This window comes from Dendrobates tinctorius, unplaced genomic scaffold, assembly GCF_039654945.1.
Source record: "Dendrobates tinctorius isolate UK_male_01 unplaced genomic scaffold, ASM3965494v1 ptg000030l, whole genome shotgun sequence".
NCBI classification, from domain to species: domain Eukaryota; kingdom Metazoa; phylum Chordata; class Amphibia; order Anura; family Dendrobatidae; genus Dendrobates; species Dendrobates tinctorius.
The window spans coordinates 8,704,873-8,729,475 of NW_027361698.1; positions in this window are offsets into that span (position 1 = coordinate 8,704,873).

Below are 24,603 nucleotides of genomic sequence, written 5' to 3' on the forward strand. Positions count from 1 at the left end.
CTTTGATTAAGCCAATGGGAATCCTCCGAAGTGTGGGCACATCCTGTTAGGCATGTAGGCATGTTAACTATTGGCATGGCTGTGATTGGCTGCCGAAATGATGTCATGATGCACTATAAAAGCCACCGCAGCCGCCATTTCTGGTTCACTCTGCTGTGAATTCAGTTAGGGACAGGCTGCTGTGGAAGACTGTGAGGGACAGTTAGAAATAGCGATTCCACCAAACATCTAGTGCTTTACCCAGGCTACATAAACCACCACTGTAGCCTTCTTTGCCCTAGCAGCAGTGTTCACAGCTGTCTGCAAGGGCTGTGTGAGTGCAGCTCACGCTGTGGAGTGGGTCCTGCAGCCAAGCAGGTTGTAGGCTGCCCAGCGTGCCTCACTGCTGCCTCATACATCTTTTAATTTTTGAGCTGCATTTTTTACATAATTTCAATCTAGTGTGCTTCCATCCGTATCCATAAACGTTGGTTGCAAACACTAGTAGTAGACAGCGGAGCCTTTCTGCAGCCTTTCAGTGCTAGTGTCCACTTTGCTGCACTGTTCACGGCTGTCTGAGAGGTCTCTGACTGTGTGTGAGTGCAGCTCACGCTGAGTAGTGTGTCCTGCAGCTACGTCTGGTTGTAGGACGCTCAGCGTGCGTCAGTGCCTCACACATATTTTTATTTGAGTGCAGCTCATTTTTTCTTCTATTAGTGTGCATCCATCCGTCTCCATCTACGGTGGTTGCAAACACTATATAGGAGTACACAGCGGAGCCTTTCTGCAGCCTGTCAGTGCCAGTGCCCACTTAGCTGCACTGTTCACGGCTGTCTGAGAGGTCTCTGACTGTGTGTGAGTGCAGCTCACGCTGAGTAGAGTGTCCTGCAGCTACGTCTGGTTGTAGGACAATCAACGTGCGTCACTGCCTCACACATATTTGTCTTTGAGTGCAGCTCATTTTTTCTTCTCCTATTAGTGTGCATCCATCCGTATCCATCAACATTGGTTGGTTGCAAACACTATATAGGAGTAGATAGAGGAGCCTTTTTTTCTGGCTTGTGCCCTGCCGGCGCAGCCAGATTAGTATTACCCAATTTTTTTGGAGCCTCATCTTTTGCATTGTAGGTTACCTGCCTGCATTGTAATAGCTCCAAAAAGTTGGTGATACTATCAGTTTCAATTATTTGTTCCCATACTTTGAGTTTGTTTCCAACAAAGAAACCACAAAAAAGTTCACCAAACACTACATTTGGAACTTGTGTAGGCCACATCAGCTACTATTAAAGTGTAGTCCACACACACACACTTCATAAAATTAGTGTTTCTTGTACCTGTAACCAGCTGTTCAGGAATAAGCACACTAAGGCCCCCCTTTGTACTTTTCTGCCTATCTTAAGCAGTCTGGCAAGATGAAGAAGGCAGGGAGTAAGGCGCGTGGGTGTGGGCGTGGAGTTTCAGCAGGGAGAGGACGTGGGGATTCTGCAGGGAGAGGACGTGGGGATTCTGCAGGTAGAGGACGTGGGGATTCTGGGCCTGCTGCGGGCACCAGTGGATCAGCATCCCCCAGTTTTAGCAGGCAACAGTCCTTTATGCGCAGCTTTGTAGGACCTCAACGTACCCCACTGCTGCGGGAGGAACAAATTGAAGCCGTTATCGGATGGATGGCAGCTAACGCATCGACTTCAATTACTTCCACAGCCTCTCAGGACCAGAGCACCGAAGAGCAACCATCTGTCTCTTCACCACCTGCCAAAGTGCCCAGGCAGTCAGAGAGACATGGACAGGAGCCATCACAGTCTCTACTTCTGTTCTCGGAATCTGTTGGCTTGGAAAGAGGGGGCCAGCCAAGCAGCATTCCTGAATGTGAAGAAGAGGGAGTATGCAGTGATGCGCAACTTCTTTGTCCCTCTGAATCTGAAGAGGCGAGTGGGCCAGTGCCTATGGTCAGCACACCTCAGTACGCATCAGATGATGACGAGACTCAGTTGCCACTTTCTGGTGCATACGGTGCTGGCGAGACAACCCCGGAGAAGCAGCTGTTTGAAGAGGGGAGGGAAGATGATGAGGTCCTTGACCCATCATGGCGTGAGGAACAGGAAGGTGGTGGGAGCAGCTCGGAGGAAGAGATTCCCCTACCGGCCAAAACAGGAGGCAGAGGGAGGGGGAAGACTTGGTTGCCTGTACCCTCCACTTCGGCACCCGTTAGGAGCATTCCTCATTCCAAAGGCAAAACGGGCGCTGCCAAGACTTGCAGTGCGTGGTCCTTTTTTGACACAGTTGCAGATGACATTTGCTTTGTCAAATGCAAGCTGTGTCATCAGAAAGTCAAAAGAGGGAGAAATGTCAGCAACCTCAATACCACAAATATGTGGAAACATGTGCGCACCAAGCACGAGTTGGAGTTGCAGAGACACCCTGAAGATGTAGGCCAACGTACAGCACCACCTACCACCCCTTCAGTTCGTGTTGGGGCATCTTCCTCCAGCTCACACACTGCTGGTTCGGCTTCCTCACAGGATCGCCAAGGAAGAACCTCTGCCACTGTTGTCCGGAGACCCTGTCAGATTCCACCCATAGCAGCACGTTCCCATCCATCACAGCCATCTGTAGCACAGGCATGGGATAAAAGGCGCCCTTACTCGGCAAACCATCCCCGAGCACAGTCTCTGAATGCTGGCATTGCCAAACTTCTGGCAGTTGAAATGCTGTCATTCAGGCTGGTGGACACTGAAACCTTCCGGGACTTAATGGCATTGGCAGTCCCCCAATACAACGTGCCCAGCCGCTTTTATTTCAGCAGGCGAGCCGTCCCTGCCCTGCAGAAACATGTTGAGGGTAAAATAAAACATGCGCTACTAAACGCCGTTAGTAGCAAGGTCCACCTGACCACCGATGCGTGGACCAGTAACCATGGACAGGGACGATACCTTTCCCTCACTGCCCACTGGGTCAATGTTGTGTAGCCGGGTACAGATCTGGAGAGTGGCGCTGTACGTGTTCTTCCAACGCCACGGATTGTAGGACTCCAGTCTGTACACATAGACTCCTCCTCCTACTCAAGTTCCTCAGAAATAGCAGAGCAGGAGCCTGTTACGACCGATATGAGCACAGCCGTGGCCAAACGTCAACAGGCTGTACTCAAATTAATTTCTTTGGGGAATCGAAGCCACACAGCGCAGGAGCTCTGGAATGCTATCAAGCAGGAGAGCGATGTGTGGTTTGGGCCAGCGAATCTCCAGCCGGGCTTGGTAGTGTGTGACAATGGCCGAAATCTGGTGGCAGTTCTTGGCCTAGGCAACCTCACACACATCTACACCAGCAAGCTAGAAAAATACCAGAAATAAAACTAATCTACTTTATTCAAAATTAGATTTAAAAAGGACTTAGTCCATTCATAAAAAATGTACATGTACAAAAAGACAAACACTTACAAGAAAAAACCGCTCTGTCAGATGCGGTAAGACCAAACTTTTAAACACCTTACCGGTATACCCTTAGTGTCGTTATCCAACTATACATAGACACCCCCTCAGAGTATCCGCTTAGTGTAAATTTCTTTTGAGAAATCACACTCTCATGGTGCTAGAAAAATGTCTTTTACAGATCCATTGTTCTTTATGTGCCACTTCTGTGTAACATACATAATCATCACTAACAATGATCCTGGACAAATTTCGTAGTAACAGCCTTATTTTAGGTTCTAAACCACAAGTAACATACAAAAAGAACAAATCTATAAAGGATAGACTAATGCACAGTCACTTTAGAGAGACTCAAGCACGTACCTGGCTAGAAGGAGAGGTAAAAGGCTGCTATAGGTGCGGTAACTGTATTGCATGTCAGTCAGTAACACAAGGGAAAACCTTTAGGAGTACGAACAACAAGAAAGTTTATACCATCAGACAGTTTATAAATTGTCGAACTACTGGAGTGATTTATAAGGCAACGTGCATATGTGGGATTGAATATATAGGGAAAACAAGAAGGGAATTCAGGAAGAGAATACGCGAACATGTTGGTGATGTGGTGAACCAAAGAGATACAGCTATAGCAAACCACATCAATAGGATACATCAGGGTGATCATAGCAAAATTCAATTTGTTGGGATCGAGAAAGTTCCTTACCCCCATAGAGGGGGAGATTGGGACAAAGCGATCCTCCAAAGGGAATGTAGATGGATTTTCTGGCTGAGAACACTCCAACCAACAGGCCTGAATGACCAACTATCTTTTACGGCTTTTTTGTAATTTACTAACCCATATGCAATGAGATGTGAGCCCCGGAGGACAAGCTCCATTGTGCCCCACGTAAAACCAGATCCCTGTATAGGGGTTAAAGGGTAGTGTGGTTACTCAGGAGGGAATCCAAAGGAGTTTTACTTCTCTAATGGGTTATTCCCCCCTTTTTTTGTTTGTCTAAACACGGAGTTAAAACCTTAGGATTAAAAATAGAATAGGATAAAGAGAAGATAAGAAGTCTCTTCTGGAAGGTAGATGTATCGAGTCTGAGTCAAGTACTGTACATTGTCTTGAGTGATCGCTCGGGATAGTTGAGAGGATTTTTTAGGGGTTACTTAATGGAGTTTAATATTTTCAGTATCCTAAAAGTCCCAAAACTGGATAGTAAATATTGAAATATGCCCAAAATGACTGTGAAACCTATTCCTGTACAAGGGTAAGATTTATGCCCACATGTATATTTGAGGATTGGATAGTGAGCATTTCAGTTATAATTGGTGACTACAATGTGAAGTATTTATATGCCATTCATTATCTGATGGCGGTAGATATCAAACATAACTATATGTGGGTATAGATTGATATTGATCGGCCAAAAAACACTAAAGCCCCTATGCATCATCGTTTTGTAAAATATCATCGTTTTGTAAAATAATACTAATCCCATTCATTTGACAGATGAGAAAGAACTGTTAATAGATGTGCATGTTAAGGGTATATAAATTTATAAGTGCTCCCATAAGATAATCCTGTGATAGGAGGGAGTTTCGTGCATTTATAAATTATAGCTTGCAAAGAAGCGGCTGTTTATGGAGTGCGCAGGCGCGGTAAGGGACTTGCGTGCATTAAGAAGTTAAAGCCTGCAAAGAAGCGGCTATGGTTGGGAGTGCGCAGGCGCGGTAATTCCCCTGATGTTGATATTATGATGGAAGTGAATAGGCGCCGTGACGTAAGAAAGAGGGTTGGACGTGACAAAGAAGAATGCGCATGCGCTAAAGAAAGGTGACGTCAGTGCGTTACTATGCAACCCGAAAAGAGTGCGCACGATCATGTGTTTTAAATGGAGGTCGATGTAATCGCATACTACTAATATGCTATGTGAGTAAGTGAGTAAGTGATGTGAAGGAATATATGAGTAACGGGCTTGTCACTATAGTGACACAGAAACAGGAAGTGGTCACGGGCATACACCCGCCCATCTTTATGAGGCGGGAACACACTGAAGAGTGCATGCTATAAAAAGCGGGTAAATGAACAGCCCAGTGATGGCATTTTCTCATGTAGGCATAACGCTGTACTCAGTACTCCCCTGATGATCTGGTTGGTGAAACGCGTAGGGAGAAGGGAGCGTCACATGGAGGAACCCATGAATGTAAAGATTTGGGTGAGATCTTTCCATGATATACTAGATGACATAAAAAATCTGTAAAGGTGGTGAACTGTATGATCTAAAGAGGAATGTCTAGGTTCACACCCTGGTTTCATAATTACAGACTGTATATTATGCCATTCTTTATTTTTAGGTGATCATTGAAATAAGGCTGTTACTACGAAATTTGTCCAGGATCATTGTTAGTGATGATTATGTATGTTACACAGAAGTGGCACATAAAGAACAATGGATCTGTAAAAGACATTTTTCTAGCACCATGAGAGTGTGATTTCTCAAAAGAAATTTACACTAAGCGGATACTCTGAGGGGGTGTCTATGTATAGTTGGATAACGACACTAAGGGTATACCGGTAAGGTGTTTAAAAGTTTGGTCTTACCGCATCTGACAGAGCGGTTTTTTCTTGTAAGTGTTTGTCTTTTTGTACATGTACATTTTTTATGAATGGACTAAGTCCTTTTTAAATCTAATTTTGAATAAAGTAGATTAGTTTTATTTCTGGTATTTTTCTAGCTTGCTGGTGTAGATTTAGTCTTCTAGCTAGTAGATCACTCGCTGTTAACCAACCTCACACACATCCCATGTCTGGCACATGTGCTTAACTTGGTCGTGCAGAGCTTTCTGAGGGACTATCTTGATGCACTGTTGCACAAGGTCCGCATAGAGTGCGCTCACTTGCGGCGTTCCAGCACGGCAAGATCGCGCCTCGCTGCTCTGCAGCGACGATTTGGCCTTCCGGAACATCGCATCATATGTGACCTACCCACCCGGTGGAATTCAACGTTACATATGTTGGAGCGGTTGTGTGAGCAGCAGGCAGCAGTCATGGAGTACCAGCTGCATCAGGCGCAAACAAGTCGCACTGTGCACCGTTCACACTTCAGCACCATTGAGTGGGCCTCTATGAAGGACATCTGCCTCGTTTTGCGTGCCTTCGATGAATCCACGCGGATGGCGAGTGCAGATGATGCACTAGTCAGCATGACTGTCCCCCTTATCTGCCTGCTTCAACAAACACTGCAAGCACTAAGGGATGAGGTTTCGGAAGAGGTGGAGGATGAGGAGTCCCAAATGCCATCTGCTTCTGGACAGTCTGCGCTACGTGTTTCCTCACAAAGGCCTAGGCAGGGGACACTTTGTGAGGAGGATGAGGAGGAGTCGATGGAGGAGGAAGACATCTCTCCAGAGGAGGGAGGTACACAAACCTCTACTCAGTATGTACAGCGAGGGTGGGGTGATGCAGAGCAGGCCGAGGTCACGCCTCAAACAGGGGACAGCGGTTCTTTGGCAGTTGGGAGTCTGCAGCACATGGTTGATTTCATGCTGCAGTGCCTGAGAAACGACCGCCGCATCGCCCACATTCTCGTCTCGGCTGATTATTGGGTGTACACCCTCCTAGATCCTCGCTACCGGGACAGCGTACAAGGGCTCATACCAACGTTGAACCGGGAGCGTAAACTGCGGGAGTACGAAGAGTCACTGGTGCAGTCCATAATGTTTTCCATTCCACCCGACAGCATTGTTGCTAGTGCTTTACAAAGCAGCTCTGTGCATCGAGGCAGTGGAGGAAACTCTGCACAAAGAGGGAGCAGAGGCAGCGCCACAGCACAAGGCAAGACCACTATGGCCAAAATGTGGCAAAGTTTTGTGTGTCCACCACAATTGTCTACACCATCAGCGACGCCTCGAGTCAGCAGGAGGCAACGCTTCCGTCAGATGGTGTCAGACTACATGTCTTGCCCTGTCGCTGTACTCGCAGATGGCTCTTCCCCCTTCAAGTTTTGGGTCTCTAAGCTGGATACATGGCCAGAGCTTAGCCAGTATGCATTGGAGGTGCTGGCTTGCCCTGCTGCCAGTGTATTATCGGAACGCGTCTTTAGTGCCGCAGGTGGTGTACTAACAGACCGTCGCACGCGACTATCTTCCGATAATGTTGACCGGCTGACTTTTCTGAAAATGAACAAGGCCTGGATCTCCAAAGACTTTGCCATTCCTCTTACAGACTAAATTAGTGGTTGGCAACTGTATCCAGGTCTGCTGGTGTGTTCATTTTTCTACCACCTGAACTATAATCCCTGTGCTTCAACACAGCCAGTTGTCGCTCAGATGTGTCGTCTGCACAGAGAAACACACTAGCTCCTGTGTTAGTGGGGTTCAGTAACGCCAGCTAATCCCCTGCTGTGTGGACGGCAAAGTCACCAGCTCCATCAACATTCAAACCACTACTGATTTTTAACCGTGCCCAACTTAGGTCTCTGGCTCCACTGTCTCTACTATTTCCCCTGGCCTCCAACCCCGCCATCTAAATCTCTGAAGTGGCGTCAGCACAATCTACACTTGTTCCTGTGTTCCTGTGGCTCAGTCCCATCAGTTTATCCCCTGATGTGTGTCTGGCAAGGTCTCCTGCTCTGTCCACATTCCCATAACCAGTAGTGGGAATGAGGACAGAGCTGGCGAACTTGCCGGACAAACATCAGGGGATCAACTGACGGGACTGAGCACCAGTAACACAGGAACAAGTGTAGATTGTGCTGACGCCACTTCAGAGATGTAGCTGGCGGGGTTGGAGGCCAGGGTAAATAGTAGAGACAGTGGAGCCAGAGGCCTAAGTGGAGCATGGTTAGAATCAATAGTAGTCAACAACCTCCATAAAAACCGCTGCCCATTGGCCTCTGCATGCGGCATGCGTAATCCTGGGCTCCAACAGCGTCAGTTGGTGTTCAGAAGTGTCGTCTCCACAGAGCCAAACACATTCGTTCAAGTGTTAGTGGGGTTCAGCACTGCCAGCTGTTCCCCTGCTGTGGAGATGGCAAGTCTCCTGCTGCCTACACCTGCCAAAATCCAGTAGGCCCCAGCCTGCTCCACGCCTGATCCTGGGCTCCAACAGCGTCAGTTGGTGTTCAGAAGTGTCGTCTCCACAGAGCCAAACACATTCGTTCAAGTGTTAGTGGGGTTCAGCTCTGCCAGCTGTTCCCCTGCTGTGGAGATGGCAAGTCTCCTGCTGCCTTCACCTGCCAAAAGCAACAGGCCCCAGCCTGCTCCTCGCCTAATCCTGGGCTCCAACAGCATCAGTTGGTGTTCAGAAGTGTCGTCTCCACAGAGCCAAACACATTCGTTCAAGTGTTAGTGGGGTTCAGCACTGCCAGCTGTTCCCCTGCTGTGGAGATGGCAAGTCTCCTGCTGCCTTCACCTGCCAAAAGCAACAGGCCCCAGCCTGCTCCTTGCCTAATCCTGGGCTCCAACAGCGTCAGTTGGTGTTCAGAAGTGTCGTCTCCACAGAGCCAAACACATTCGTTCAAGTGTTAGTGGGGTTCAGCACTGCCAGCTGTTCCCCTGCTGTGGAGATGGCAGTCTCTCCTGCTGTCTCCGCATTCCAAAGACAGTAGGCCTCTGCCCACACCCTCCTATTTCCTGGGCTTCAACACAGCCAGTTGTAGCTCAGAAGTGCCGTCCACACGGAAAGAGACACTTGCTCCCGTGTCTCAATGGGGTTCAGTAACGCTAGCTGATCCCCTGCTGTGTGGATGGCAAAGTCTCCTGCTGCCTACACAGTCCTACTACTACTGATTTTTAACCGTGCTCCACGTAGGCCTGTGGCTTCACTGATTTTCGTATTTCCCCTGTCCTCCAACCCCGCCAGTTACAGCTCCGAAGTGGCGTCTGCACAATCCACACTTGTTCCTGTGTTACAGGTGTTCAGTCCGGTCAGTTAATCCCCTGATGTGTGTCCAGCAATGTCGCCTGCTCTGTCCACATTCCCATAAGTAGTTATGGGAATGTGGACAGAGCAGGCGACATTGCCGGACACACATCAGGGGATTAACTGACCGGACTGAACACCTGTAACACAGGAACAAGTGTGGATTGTGCAGACGCCACTTCGGAGCTGTAACTGGCGGGGTTGGAGGACAGGGGAAATACGAAAATCAGTGAAGCCACAGGCCTAAGTGGAGCACGGTTAAAATTAGTAGAAGTCTACAACCGATCTTAAAATTTCTTCAATGCAGCCTCAGCCTGCTCCGTGCTTGTCCCTGGGCTTCAACACAGCCAGTTGTAGCTCGGAAGTGCCGTCCACACGGAAAGAGACACTTGCTCCCGTGTCTCAGTGGGGTTCAGTAACGCCAGCTGATCCCCTGCTGTGTGGATGGCAGTCTCTCCTGCTGTCTCCGCATTCCAAAGACAGTAGGCCTCTGCCTACACCCTCCTATTTCCTGGGCTTCAACACAGCCAGTTGTAGCTCGGAAGTGCCGTCCACACGGAAAGAGACACTTGCTCCCGTGTCTCAGTGGGGTTCAGTAACGCCAGCTGTTCCCCTGCTGTGTGGATGGCAGTCTCTCCTGCTGTCTCCGCATTCCAAAGACAGTAGGCCTCTGCCTACACCCTCCTATTTCCTGGGCTTCAACACAGCCAGTTGTAGCTCTGAAGTGCCGTCCACACGGAAAGAGACACTTGCTCCCGTGTCTCAGTGGGGTTCAGTAACGCCAGCTGATCCCCTGCTGTGTGGATGGCAGTCTCTCCTGCTGTCTCCGCATTCCAAAGACAGTAGGTCTCTGCCTACACCCTCCTATTTCCTGGGCTTCAACACAGCCAGTTGTAGCTCAGAAGTGCCATCCACACGGAAAGAGACACTTGCTGCCGTGTCTCAGTGGGGTTCAGTAACGCTAGCTGATCCCCTGCTGTGTGGATGGCAGTCTCTCCTGCTGTCTCCGCATTCCAAAGACAGTAGGCCTCTGCCTACACCCTCCTATTTCCTGGGCTTCAACACAGCCAGTTGTAGCTCGGAAGTGCCGTCCACACGGAAAGAGACACTTGCTACCGTGTCTCAGTGGGGTTCAGTAATGCTAGCTGATCCCCTGCTGTGTGGATGGCAAAGTCTCCTGCTGCCTACACAGTCCTACTACTACTGATTTTTAACCGTGCTCCAATTAGGCCTGTGGCTCCACTGTCTCTCGTATTTCCCCTGTCCTCCAACCCTGCCAGTTACAGCTCCGAAGTGGCGTCTGCACAATCCACACTTGTTCCTGTGTTACAGGTGTTCAGTCCGGTCAGTTAATCCCCTGATGTGTGTCCGGCAATGTCGCCTGCTCTGTCCACATTCCCATATGGGAATGTGGACAGAGCAGGCGACATTGCCGGACACACATCAGGGGATTAACTGACCGGACTGAACACCTGTAACACAGGAACAAGTGTGGATTGTGCAGACGCCACTTCGGAGCTGTAACTGGCGGGGTTGGAGGACAGGGGAAATACGAAAATCAGTGAAGCCACAGGCCTAAGTGGAGCTTGGTTAAAATTAGTAGAAGTCTACAACCGATCTTAAAATTTCTTCAATGCAGCCTCAGTCTGCTCCGTGCTTGTCCTGGTTCTCGGCAGAGCCTTTGGCCTAGGTGCCTCCATCTCGGTATCCGAGTTCCGGCAACGTCTGCTGGTCCTTGGTAGTGCTTTGTAGCACAGGTACCTCCTGCTTAGTAACCGTGTTCCAGCACCATCAGCTGGTCCTCGGTTGTGCCATTGGCTCTTATTCCTTCTGCTGCCCCTCCGGGTGCCAGCACTGTCAGCTGGTCCTCGCTATTTCCATTTGCTCTTGCAGCTTATGCTACCCATCCGGGTTCCAGCACCGTCAGCTGGTTCTCGGCAGAGCCTTTGGCCTAGGTGCCTCCATCTCGGTATCCGAGTTCCGGCAACGTCTGCTGGTCCTTGGTAGTGCTTTGTAGCACAGGTACCTCCTGCTTAGTAACCGTGTTCCAGCACCGTCAGCTGGTCCTCGGTTGTGCCATTGGCTTATTCCTTCTGCTGCCCCTCCGGGTGCCAGCACTGTCAGCTGGTCCTCGCTATTTCCATTTGCTCTTGCAGCTTATGCTACCCATCCGGGTTCCAGCACCGTCAGCTGGTTCTCGGCAGAGCCTTTGGCCTAGGTGCCTCCATCTCGGTATCCGAGTTCCGGCAACGTCTGCTGGTCCTTGGTAGTGCTTTGTAGCACAGGTACCTCCTGCTTAGTAACCGGGTTCCAGCACCGTCAGCTGGTCCTCGGTAGTGCCATTGGCTCTTGTTCCTTCTGGTGCCCCTCCGGGTGCCAGTACCGTCAGCTGGTTGAAGAGGACAAAGAACAGGAAGACAACCACCAAGATGCAGAACAACAAGAGAGAGAAGACAAAGAAGCATAAAGAAACAAAGCAGAAGAACATTAAGCATAAGACTAATACTCTGAGCAAATGATATTATCTTATTTATAAGCAGAAGAAGACTAAGCAGTGTATGGGGGTGAGTCCGTTCCTGGAAAAGGCCTGCTGCTGCAGGCCAAACTGAACTTGGACAAATCCTGTTGTAAATGTTTTGTGACAGGCAGAACGGAAGGTGTAAACTTCTAACTTTTCTAGATAACAACTACAGGAATGCCTGACACAAATAAGAATATGATGAAGAAGAATAGGAAGAAGATGAAGAAGTTGAATATGTAGAATAATAATTGTTGAATAAGAAGAATATGAAGAATGTAAGAAAAGGAAGAAGAAGAAGAATGTAAAAAAAGGAAGTAGAAGAATTTAAAAAAAGGAAGAAGAAGAAGAATGTAAAAAAAGGAATAAGAAGAAGAATGTAAAAAAAGGAAGTAGAAGAATGTAAAAAAAGGAAGAAGAAGAAGAAGAAGAAGAAGAAGAAGAATGTAAAAAAAGGAATAAGAAGAAGAAGAAGAAGGTAAAAAAAGGAAGAAGAATAAGAAAGAAGAAGAAAGAAGAAGAAGACATACATGTCTGGCAAAATATAAATGAGGCTAACATAGTCAATATCTTTGTAACTCCTAACGTCTTTAAAAAAAAAGTTTAATTCCTGCTATTCCATTTGATTGGGCTAAACCTCTATGGCTTTAATGTCTCCTCCACCTCCCACAATACATTCTACATTATTCTTAGTTGTTTTTCTTCATGTAGAATTAACCTACAAGGAAAGAAAGGGTTTTTTTTAATTCCGATATTTTGGCCCCATTGACTTGCATTGGTTCCCGGTATCGGAATCGGCGATACCGATACTTTTTTTTTAAGATCGGCCGATCCATTCCAATCCGATATTTTCAAGTATCGGCTGGTATCGCTCAACTCTACTCTTTACCCTTTTCCACCCCCCTTTTTTACTTTGTAATTTATGTGTTCTATGTTTTTAACATGAATAATAAAGAAATATACACTTTAGGCTAGTTTCACACTAGCGTTTATGAGCGCAGCGACGGCCTGCGCACGGCCGCCGCTAAGCCCCGCCGGGCGCGGCAGGGGGCGGGGCTTAGCAGCGTCCGTGCGCAGGCTGTCGCTGCGCTCATAAACGCTAGTGTGAAACTAGCCTTAAAGTGTAATTGTCTGCCTAATTTTTGGTTAGAGTGTTGTAGGTTTGTATTCTGTTAAAACTATAGGTTTTCATATACAGGTGCTTCTCCCAAAATTAGAATATCATAAAAAAGTTAACTTATTTCAGTTCTTCAATACAAAAAGTGAAACTAATATTTTATATATAGTAATTACTAACAAAGTGATCTATTTCAAGTGCTTATTTCCATTTATGTTGATGTTTATGGCTTATAGCCAATGAAAACCCAAAAGTCATTATCTCAGTAAATTTGAATAATTAACAAAAAACACCTGCAAAGGCTTCCTAAGTGTTTAAAAGGTCTCTTAGACTGTTTTAGCAGGCTCCACAATCATGGGGAAGACTGCTGACTTGACAGATGTACAGAAGGCAGTCATTGACACACGCCACAAGGAGGGTAAACCACAAAAGGATTTTTGACTAAGCGTTTCACTCAAAATTTATAACATAACTGCACCACCAAAATCCAGGGCAGAGATATCATGGCATCCAGCATCTAAGTATCTTTACTATCTCCAAAAACCTCCTGATAAACCGCAGTTGCGGGGAAACGTGTCGGGATGAACGTGGCCAATGATAAGTACCCAATTTTTACCCTGATGTTATTTTGCCAGTATATCTCTGCCCTGGATTTTGGTGGTTCAGTTAAGTTATAAATATTGTGTGAGATGCTTAGTCAAAAATCCTTTAGCAATCAAGTTTTGGGTACTCATCTGTGCTTTAATTAATATGATCTATCTGCTATTTATTATTGTCTGAGAAACCTGCAAACAAATATGGCCATAATATTTTTTATTTTTCTCCTCTATGTTTTCATTTCTGCACTATAAATTATTGTTTTCCCACCTTTATTGTTAGGGAAATAATAGGGGAGTGAGGGACAGTCCCCGTTGAGTGGGGGCGCCAAAAAATCATTTCTTAGGGTGCCAACGTCAACAGTCAGGCTGAGATCAGTTAGGCCTAGTGTAGGGATATTGCAGGTTTGGTCTATTGTTAATCTGTAGTATTATACCATTTTTTTGCACTGGGTAGGTGTTTTTTAACATTTTTGAATAAAAGTGTGTTTTTAAAGGGAATTTATGTACACTACTTTTGAAATAATTTCCTTAGTAAATTTTTGTTTTTTGTACAAAACAAGCAAGCTGCAGCCATTCACAAATTTGGGGGAAATTCACAAGGAGTGGACTGCTGCTAGAGTCATTGCTTCAATAGCTACAACACCTAGACATATCCAGTACATGGGCTACATGTGTCGCATTCCTTTTGTCAAGCCACTCATGATCAATATATAATGCCAGAAACGTCTTACCTAGGCCATGGAGAAAAAGAACTGGACTGTTGCTCAGTGGTCAAATGTGTTGTTTTCAGATGAAAGTAAATTTTGCATTTGATTTGGAAATCAAGGACTCAGAGTCTCGAGGAAGAGTGAAGAGGCACACAATCCGAGCTGCATGAGGTCCAGTGTGAAATTTCCACAATCAGTGATGATTTGGGGAGCCATGTCATCCGCTGGTGTAGGTCCACTGTTTTATCAAGACCAAAGTTAGCGCAGCCATCTACCAGGAAATTTTACGGAACTTCATGCTTCCCTCTGCCAACAAGCTTTTTGGAGATGGAAATTTCATTATCCAGCAGGACTTGACACCTGTCAACACTGACAAAAATACCAATACTTAGTTTAAAACAAAAGTATCACTGTGCTTGATTGGCCAGCAAACTTGCCTGACCTTAACCCCATAGAGAATCTACGGGGTATTGTCAAGAGGAATATGAGAGACACCAGACCCAACAATGCAGACAAGCTGAAGGCTGCTATCAACATTTCTGATTTTAAAATAATTTTTCAAGCTGAAGTTATAAAGTATTCTAATTTACTGAGATAATGACATTTAGGCTTTCACTGGGTAATCATCAACATTAACTGAAATATACACTTGAAATAGATCACTCTGTTTGTGATGACTCTATATAATATATGCGTTTCACTGTTTGTATTGAAGAACTGAAATAAATTAACTTTTTGATGATATTCTAATTTTGTAAGAAGCACCTGTATATTGAAATTGTTATTTCCTTCCTATATAATTTTGTACTTTCTGTACACTAGCCTTAGAAATGCATTTCTGCCTCAACCTTCTATCATTGACAATGTTACCTTCAAATGTTGCTCTTTAGTTGAAGGAAAACTACAACGGGCAATACTTAGCCAAGTATCCCAGGAAATACCGTGACATTGCCAAGTCGATTGTGCTACTGATGACTCCACTAAACACCACAACTTGGCTTTACAAGGTCCCACAAGTGTGATCTGGGCTGCAGCAACTGACTTCTGACGCTCTGGGTGCAGCTCTCTGAAGTGATCCAGCTGTTTTGGGTAACTAACCATCTACTATACCATTATCTATGCCCAAAACATGGTGGGCTCTGCTCCAAAAATTTAGCTGAAGACATCATAACACCAAGTAACACAACAGAGCAAGAACCAGTAATGAAGAGCTAGACAATGAATTAATTGCATAAACTACTGCAGTGTTGTCTGTACAGAAGGGAATACGCCTATCAGTCAAAGCTGGGCCTCAAATCTCCACTGTGATTATTATTGGAAAAAGCTTTAAAAAGGCATGTTCAAGATTAAATCAGAATCGATCCATGCCACAAGCCATACCGCCTGACACCAAGATGGCACCAGGACCGCCACAAAACAAACGCATAAATAAAAAGTTACAAATCAACATTAGACTTGTCCTCCTCTTGATAAATTATTCCACTATTAAACGTCTGTAAAAATATTTGCCACATCAACAAATTTTCTCTTGTTGCTGCAGTAATTCGAATGAAATGGTCCGGTCTTTGAAAGCTTTGCATTGCCAATGACAGGTGTCTAGAAAAAACCCTACTTACCGGCAAAGACCAGTAAACCTAGTAATGACTGTACCTGCCTCAGTTTTTCCTTCCTAAGTTGCCACAAAATGAACAATAAGGGATACCAGTCTATGCACTTTTTCAAATGGGAGATGGAAAACCATATAGAGAGTGTATCCAGCTCGATGCCCAAAAAGGATAACCACGTTGACGAACTTTCTATTTTATCATTGATCACTGATTTTGCCCACCAGATGCCTAAAAATATACAGTAAATATGCATACATGTTGTCGCTACTAGTACTAATGAAAAAAATCGCCTAAATAATGAACCATGGAAGGGACCCCTGACTCAAATCTAACAATCCATTCAAGAAAGGAAGAAAAAAACTCAAAATAATGACATAAAATTGAGCATCCCATTGGTACGCACATGCAGTATTCAGAAAAAATAAACCATTCAATTTGCACACCAAAAAGTGACAGCAAGCTGGATTAACTGGTAATAAGCGAAACACTAATTCTATGCCCAATTTAGCCAGCGAAACCCCTCTGGTTTGGTGACAAATCCACTCCACTGCTACATCAAAGGACATATAAGACATTGCTGTGCCCTCTTTAGCTATTCCATCATTGACTGAGTCCTCAGGAGGATAACAAGGATGCTTGATAAGTCAACACTTACCCTACTCCTTTTTGGGAACCAGGCCAAGAGGGGATAACCTTACATTTGGGAAAGGTAGGTCCAAAAAAGGGCCAGTGACCTGAGAAAATGTGACTTCCTTGAAAAACATATCCCATGCTACCTCAGGTTGCTCAATAACAGACATCAAATTATGTGAAATTTGCAAAAGTGACAATGGATGAAATGGAATCAAGAATTCTGAAGAAAAACCTTCAGTTAGAAGGCTTGCCTCCTCTCTCCAGGAATACTGCTCTAACCATCGGACATGATGGCTCCTTGATGGTCCAAAGCTGAGGTAACCATGGGGGAGAGTACTCAACCCCTATACTTATGCCCCTTCTTAACCCTCCATCCTGAGCTGGAAGCAATCAAGAGCCCTGCATGCAGGGCAAAAATATCTCCTTCCCTAATTTCTTTGGTGCTTCCAATTACAAGCCTGCTGCTCCTTACACCCACCAAGACTATAAAGGAACATGATGATTTAATGGGCACAAAATGGAAACAGCTGAGAACAAAGATCTCTCTCTTGTTTGTTTTGGTCATACGTTACCCAACATATCTGAACAACTCTGTCAAGTGGCTCCAACTGTAACATTTTGCTCTACTGAAAGAGCTTATGCAGCAAACACTGTAGTGGAGTAATACATTTTTCACGCTTCGACCTTTGAATTTCAACAAAAAACATTATATAAACAAAATGAAAATATATTATACATTATGTATTGCCCCATTTATAAATGTTTTTATTATGCAAAACATATACTATCCACATATGCTCTCTATAATGTAGGGTACTAGTAGTGACTAATACTTGTTAGGACACTGGCTCCAACTTTTAAGTATTTTTTTTTACATTTGTAGTCAGCTGGTAAGGAGACATCAATATTTATGTGCTGTTTGACATCAGTTGATATTTGCTTTAGAATAATTGGCTGGAAAAGTGGAATTTTCTGACCAAGTGATGACTAGCTCAGCAAGTTAGAATTGCTCATGCTTCATTTTGTTTTAGATCTGTGTAAGCTTTGAATGCAAAATAAGGAATTTTCATCTTTAGATTTTTTTTTTACCATGACTGCCACATAGACTTAGGTGTGAATGGTAAAAAATACAAAAAAAAGAAAGAAAATTGAGAAAATTGTTCGCAGAAACAAAAATTCATAAAGGAAAAGATTATCATTATTCAACAATATGTCAGTCTGTACCTCATTAGTAGCTAGATATTGTCAGAAACTGACTTCAAATGTAGAAAAGGTTATAATGTCTTACAATGCAACATCTTTATAACTTGTCACAGAAATTAAAGTCAGTAGAAGGATGATGGTAACTTAACATTTTGCATGCTATTGTTTGTTGTTGAAATAAGTGTCAAATTATGCTTTTTTGCTTTGATATTCAAATACTGTGTTATCTGGGTCGATGTAAAAGTTATTAGATCTGTACATTGTAGAGATTAGCTTTGTTAACGTACCTTGTAGTCTGCCAAAGCAAAGACGATGTTTGAAACATTACTAATACTATTGCTTCACATCCAGTATTTCTGTGAATTCTTTGTAATGCATAAGTCATTCAAGGAAAGAAAACTGGTAAAACATGTATTAAGAGATCAATTGTGGCGCTCACTAGTACGCTAAAATTCAGCAAACTTTATTCCAGAGGAATTAAAATACAGCGAGAAGGCATGTGTCTTGAGTGCTGCTATTGATCCTCAGGATTTGATAAAACTGCTAAAATAGTGTCAGGGTCATGAGCACCCAAACCTCATTGATGCACATGGAGAGCAAAAATCTAACTCATGTGATCCAAGGTACAGTACTTTAACATAAATTGCGGAAAAAGTTTAAGACCACACAGTGCATCATTACTGATTGCATAAGGGGCTGCATGTCTACAGACCATTTTGAGCATTCATAACAACCCCTGATAATCACTGATAAAGCATACAATAAGCATGTCTTACAATAAGCATGTCCGTTGCTAAGGGGAAGCACGCAGTGTGGGGTACAGCACGCAAGCATCCCATAAGCAAAGCATCACAGAAGATAAGCATCCAGCAAAACGGCAGTTGTACATGGCATGGAATTAACATTCATCTTCTCTCTTCACACAGGTAATCAACTGAGCCACCCTGCATGTATTTACTCCATTCACTGCCAGCAAGCAGCCTGAATGATACAACTTCCCACCTCTGCTGCCTCTATTTCTCTGCTGTAATATATCCAAATGGTAATCAACTGAGCCACCCTGCATGTATTTACTCCATTCACTGCCAGCAAGCAGCCTGAATGATACAACTTCCCACCTCTGCTGCCTCTATTTCTCTGCTGTAATGTATCCAAATGGTAATCAACTGAGCCACCCTGCATGTATTTACTCCATTCACTGCCAGCAAGCAGCCTGAATGATACAACTTCCCACCTCTGCTGCCTCTATTTCTCTGCTGTAATATATCCAAATGGTAATCAACTGAGCCACCCTGCATGTATTTACTCCATTCACTGCCAGCAAGCAGCCTGAATGATACAACTTCCCACCTCTGCTGCCTCTATTTCTCTGCTGTAATATATCCAAATGGTAATCAACTGAGCCACCCTGCATGTATTTACTCCATTCACTGCCAGCAAGCAGCCTGAATGATACAACTTCCCACCTCTGCTGCCTCTATTTCTCTGCTGTAATATATCCAAAAGGTAATCAACTGAGCCACCCTGCATGTATTTACTCCATTCACTGCCAGCAAGCAGCCTGAATGATACAACTTCCCACCTCTGCTGCCTCTATTTCTCTGCTGTAATATATCCAAATGGTACAACTCCATACTTCTGCTGCTTGACCATTTTGCTGCATATTTAAATGTGCTTGCTAAAGCTTTGGTATAATTCATTTGTTGCACTGTATGTAATACTTACTGCTTTAGATCTGTGGCTGGGGCCTTTCTAGATCTTATCAGGTGGAAGGTGCTATAGCATTTTGCCACATCTTGGTCTAGTGCCTTTGATCATCTAACCATCCCCTGGTGTGCTGGCCCCAGCTGCCAAATTATACCCAACCATCTCCCACAATCCCTCTCTCCTGACCCTGTAGTGTGGCCTATATATGTAGTAGTTGCTAAGGGGAAGCACGCAGTGTGGGGTACAGCACGCAAGCATCCCATAAGCAAAGCATCACAGAAGATAAGCATCCAGCAAAACGGCAGTTATACATGGCAGTTAGTCAGGGCAGGAGTCAGGTAACCCACACCTTGCCTTCCCCTTTAACCATGTGCTTTATTTTTATCCTCCTGTGTTCCCTTGCCATCCACATTCATCACCCTATCCCCCCTCCATCACGACTCATACACATCAGCCCCTCTATACTTCCCTCTCCCATGTACAGCTCCCACACACTCCTCACCTTCCTGAGAAACCTCAGCCCATCTTGCCCAAACACATCGCAGAAAAAAACTACTTACAATTCCAACAACTATTGGCTCTTTATCTTCCTTCCCCTACTGATTTCAGGGGACATCTCCCCCAACCCTGGTCCACCATCCCCCAACCTCGACCCCTACCCTACCTCATATCGAAACCACAATAATCTGATTAACATTACTTGCACTCCCTCATCTCAATCTTTTAATTGTGCCCTCTGGAATCCACGGTCTGCTTGTAACAAGCTTCCTTTCCTACACAACTACTTTCTGAACAACTCTCTTAATCTGTTGGCCCTCACTGAAACCTGGATTCAGGATTCTGACACTGTCTCTCCTGCTGCCATTTCCTACGGTGGCTTACAATTCTCTCACTCCCCGAGACCCACAAACAGACCTGGTGGTGGAGTTGGCATACTCCTGTCCCCACAATGCACTTTCCAGGTCATCCCCCCAGTCCCATCACTCTTATTCCCTTCTTTTGAGGTCCACACCATCAGGCTCTTCCGTCCCCTCTCCCTCAGGGTAGCGGTCATATACCGGCCCCCAGGCTCACCCACCCTCTTCCTTGACCACTTTTCAGCCTGGCTGCCACACTTCATGTCCTCAGAACTACCAACCCTCATCCTGGGAGACTTCAACATCCCCATTAACAGCCCTAATTCCACATCTGCATCCCAGGTTCTATCACTAACCACCTCTCTAGGCCTCTCACAGCTTTCAACCTCTGAGACAAATAAGGACGGTAACACCCTTGATCTGGTCTTCTGCCGGCTCTGTTCAATCTCCCACCTAAACAACTCACCGCTTCCACTCTCTGACCACAACATTCTCTCCTTCACGCTCACAAATCCTCGCCCACCCCAGCTCATTCCTACCTACCACACAGTCAGAAATCTACAAGCTATTAACCCTCAGACACTTTCAGATTCCCTACACTCATCTCTGTCCCCAATCTCCTCTCTTTCCTGTCCTAATCTGGCTGTTCATCACTACAATGACACTCTTAGAAGCACCCTTGACCAAGTAGCTCCCCTCACCCTCAGAACCTCCAAACACAGAGTAAAAGAGCCCTGGCTCACATCGCAAACTCAACTTCTCCAGCGATGCTCCAGGAGTGCTGAACGCCTATGGAGAAAAACCCGCACACCAGAAGACTTCATCCACTTCAAATTTATGTTAAGAACCTATAACGCTGCCCTTCACCTTGCCAAACAGACCTACTTCACCACCCTGATCTCCTCACTAGCTAACAACCCCAAGAAACTTTTTGACACTTTTCACTCCCTCCTCAGGCCAAAAGCACAAGCCCCTATCACAGACATTTGTGCTGATGACCTGTCCTCCCACTTTACAGAAAAAATAGATAATATCCGTCAAGAAATCTGCTCCCAACCACCAAGTGCTGTGACTCCCATCCCTTCCTACATCTCCCCTGGCTCACTCTCCACATTTGATCCCATAACAGAAGAAGAAGTCTCCAGACTCCTCTCTTCTTCTCGTCCGACTACATGCACTACCGACCCCATTCCCTCACATCTCCTCCAATCTCTCTCTCCAGTCGTCACAACCCACCTAACTACAATCTTTAATCTCTCCCTCTCCTCGGGCATTTTCCCATCCTCCTTCAAACACGCCATCGTTACTCCACTACTAAAGAAACCTGCTCTCGACCCATCCTGCACAAACAACTACAGACCAGTCTCCAATCTCCCCTTCATCTCTAAACTTTTGGAACGCCTAGTTTACTCCCGCCTTACCCGTTACCTCTCCATTCACTCCCTTCTAGACCCTTCACAGTCCGGCTTCCTCCCCCTACATTCGACTGAAACTGCACTCATCAAAGTGACCAATGACCTTCTGACAGCAAAACGTAACGGTGACCACTCTCTGCTCATTCTTCTTGACCTATCTGCAGCTTTCGATACTGTTGACCACCATCTCCTACTCTCTAGGCTCCAGTCACTAGGCATTAAGGACACTGCACTCTCCTGGTTCTCTTCCTATCTCTCTGACCGCTCCTTCAGTGTTTTGTTCTCTGGCTCCATGTCATCTCCTCTTCCTCTTGCTGTCGGGGTACCTCAGGGCTCAGTCCTTGGCCCCCTTCTTTTCTCTCTCTACACGGCCCCAATTGGACAGACCATCAGCAGATTTGGCTTTCAGTACCATCTTTATGCTGATGACACACAACTATACACGTCTTCCCCCGACCTTACCCCCGCTGTACTACAGAACGCCAGTGACTGTCTGTCCGCAGTCTCCAATATCATGTCCGCTCTCTATCTGAAACTCAACCTCTCCAAAACTGAACTTCTTCTGCTCCCGCCGGCTACTAACCTCCCTAAATCTGACATTTCCTTCTCCGTGGGTGGTACCACAATAACGCCCCGGCAGCAGGTGCGCTGTCTGGGTGTTATGTTTGACACCAATCTCTCCTTTACATCCCATATACAATCCCTTGCCCGCTCTTGCCGCTTACACCTAAAGAACATCTCTAGAATCCGCCCTTTTCTCACTATGGAAACAACAAAAACCCTCACTGTTGCATTGATCCACTCTCGCCTGGATTACTGCAACGCTCTATTAATTGGCCTCCCCGTCACTCGACTATCCCCTCTCCAGTCCATACTCAATGCAGCAGCCAGGATCGTCCATCTGGGTAATCGGTACTCGGACGCGTCCGCTCTTCGCCAGTCCTTACATTGGCTGCCCATTCATTATAGGATCCAATTCAAAGGACTTGTTCTCACCCACAAAGCTCTCCACAGTGCGGCACTCCCTTACATCTCTTCTCTCATTTCTGTCTATCGGCCTAGCCGATCGCTGCGCTCTGCAAACGACTTTCGACTAACCTCTGCACTAATCCGTACCTCCCACTCCCGACTCCAAGACTTCTCCCGTGCTGCTCCTATCTTCTGGAATGCTCTACCCCAAGAAATCAGGACTATCCACAATTTGCATAGTTTTAGTCGCTCCCTTAAAACACACCTGTTCAGAGCGGCCTATCACATTCACTAATCAAAGTCATTCTCTGTGTAAGTGTGCGTGCGTAGCCCATTCACTATCTCCATCCATCCTTCACTCCTGCAAGATGGCTGGACCTTCATTGTAAATACACCATTGTAAATACACACCTGTACTCTGTATCTCCCTCACCTCATTGTAGATTGTACGCTCTCACGAGCAGGGTCATCTTATTTCGTCTTATTTTGCTTTAATTATTGTATTGTTAGCGTTGTTACTTATGACTTGTGTTTTGAAACTGTTAAACTGTAAAGCGCTGCGGAATATGTTGGCGCTATATAAATAAAGATTATTATTATTATTATTATTTATTAGACTCTGAAGTGAATTGAAGCAGGTGGAATGGTCCGATATGTCCTATTGTCTTTTACTTCATGCATAGCTCCCAACCATCCTGTATTCGGCGAGCAGGACTGTCCCAATTTGAGGGACCAAGCCCGCTGTCCGGACAGATCAAGGCTTTGTCCGGACTTCCTCTCACTCTCTTCTCTTGGTGTCTTCTCTTCATCGTTCTGTGGGTCCTCCTTGAGTGCGGAGCCAGCATAGTTTATCTTCTTTATTTAATCTTCTATATTTAATCTTCTTTTTTCTTACTCTACAACTTCTATGATTGCAAGCAGTGAATAAAGCTACAGCTTACATTGATTTGCATAGGAGAATTTGGTATACTTGAAGCTACATTGTAGGAAGTGAACACACAGACATATTATACTGGTACATAGAGATACATTGTATTTAGCAATGAATTTCTACATACCTGTATCTTAGAGGTGAAGAAAAAGTCTAACAGCTATAAAATAACGAAAAACAGTTACTTCTTGACATCTGGTCCCTGGGAATCAAACCTAAAACCTACATCATTGTACAGTTGTGGTCAAAAGTATTGACACCCCTGCAATTCTGTCAGATAATACTCAGTTTCTTCCTGAAAATGATTGCAAACACAAATTTTTTGGTATTATTATCTTCATTTAATTTGTCTTAAATGAAAAAACACAAAAGAGAATGAATCAAAAAGCAAAACATTGATCATTTCACACAAAACATCAAAAATGGGCCAGACAAAAGTATTGGCACCCTCAGCCTAATACTTGGTTGCACAACCTTTAGCCAAAATAACTGCGACCAACCGCTTCCGGTAACCATCAATGAGTTTCTCACAATGCTCTGCTGGAATTTTAGACCATTCTTCTTTGGCAAACTGCTCCAGGTCCCTGATATTTGAAGGGCGCCTTCTCCAAACTGCCATTTTTAGATCTCTCCACAGGTGTTCTATGGGATTCAGGTCTGGACTCATTGCTGGCCACCTTAGAAGTGTCCAGTGCTTTCTCTCAAACCATTTTCTAGTGCTTTTTGAAGTGTGTTCTGGGTCATTGTCCTGCTGGAAGACCCATGACCTCTGAGGGAGACCCAGCTTTCTCACACTGGGCCCTACATTATGCTGCAACATTTGTTGGTAGTCTTCAGACTTCATAATGCCATGCACACGGTCAAGCAGTCCAGTGCCAGAGGCAGCAAAGCAACCCCAAAACATCAGGGAACCTCCGCCATGTTTGAATGTAGGGACCATGTTCTTTTCTCTGAATGCCTCTTTTTTCTCCTGTAAACTCTTTGTTGATGCCTTTGCCCAAAAAGCTCTACTTTTGTCTCATCTGACC